Source organism: Triticum aestivum, chromosome 1B (genome assembly GCF_018294505.1).
Source record: "Triticum aestivum cultivar Chinese Spring chromosome 1B, IWGSC CS RefSeq v2.1, whole genome shotgun sequence".
Taxonomy (NCBI): domain Eukaryota; kingdom Viridiplantae; phylum Streptophyta; class Magnoliopsida; order Poales; family Poaceae; genus Triticum; species Triticum aestivum.
The window spans coordinates 595560629-595562037 of record NC_057795.1 but is presented as its reverse complement, the minus strand read 5'-3'; positions in this window follow the sequence as shown (position 1 = coordinate 595562037).

Below are 1409 nucleotides of genomic sequence, written 5' to 3'. Positions count from 1 at the left end.
GGGGGGGGGCTTGCCTGGTTGCTCTGGCAATAGAGAGGGGTCGTCAACTCCGTAGTCGAACTGGGCAGCAGCAGCGTCGGTCTCGTAGTCTACCGAAGAGAAGAGGGGGAAGAAACAATAAATGCAGTGCAAACATAAGCAAGACGACGCAAGACATGACAAAGAGCGGTGCTAAGTGTGTCCTAACGCAGTATGAGGTGATGCTGGCGAAGGGGGAAATCATCCGGGAAAGTATTCCCGGTGTTCCGTGTTTTCGGGCAGAGGAGCCGGAGGGGGAAAGTTGCGAGTTTGATATGTTAGGGGTGTGTGGCGGACGAACGGGTTGCGTATCCGGATTCGTCTCGTTGTTCTGAGCAACTTTCATGTACAAAGTTTTTCCATCGGAGTTACGGTTTAATTTATATTAATTTTCAAAGTTTTAAATCATTTTTGAAATTAACAGAATAAAATTAATTTGGAAATGCCACTATGATGTCAACATGACATCAGGGTGATGTCAGCAGTCAACAGTCAGTTGACTTGGTCAAACTGACGCGTGGGTCCCGGTTGTCATTGACTTAGGTTAACTAAACATGATTAGTTAGTTTAATAAGTGATTAGGTTAATTAACAGATCTAATTAAGTTAACTAATTAATTAATTATTTATTTATTTTATTATGTTTTTTTTGTTCTTTTTTTAACAGGGGCGTGGGTGGGGGGCCCCACTGGGCAGTGGCCCATAGGGCCAAATGGGCGCGGGCGGTGGATCAGGTGCGGGGCGCCAGGACGCCCGCCCGCAGAGACGGGGGCTGTCCGCCTCCGGTGGAAGTGGCGAGGCCACGGCGAGTGGCCGGAGCGGCGGGAGCCAGAGGCGGAGACGAGCAACGCGCGGTGGTGCCGGAGCACAACCAGGGCGTGAGCGGGGCACGCGGCCCAGGCGCGGTGCGGGGACAAGGCCGTGGCATAGCGCGCGCGCGAGGGATGGCAAGAGGTGGTTGCGGCAGAGCCGCGTGACTACGGGTGCGCGGCGTCAGGGGGACAACGGGCGCGGAAGCCGAACGACGCCGGTGGGCGCGGGCAGCGCGGTGGCCAGGAGCGCGCGGGGCGATGGCCGGTGCTAGGGCCGCGGCGACGAGCGCGAGCACACGCAGCGCGGGCAGGAGGGGTCGCGCGAGGGAGAGGGGAGGGGAAGAGGCTCACATCGAGCCTGTAGTTGTGTAAGCGCGTGCTCGGGGAGGGCCTGAGGTAGACGGACGGCGGCGACGAGGTCGGGGTCGTCCAGTAAGGCGGCACCGACGATGTCGGGGCGGTCCGGGGCGACGTCGAGGTGCAGGCGATGGAGACGGCGTGGCGGCACCGACGACGGCGAGGTGGCGGGGCGGCTCCGGCGTGGTGATCTCCGGCGACGGCGTCGAGCGGCGGTGCGGGT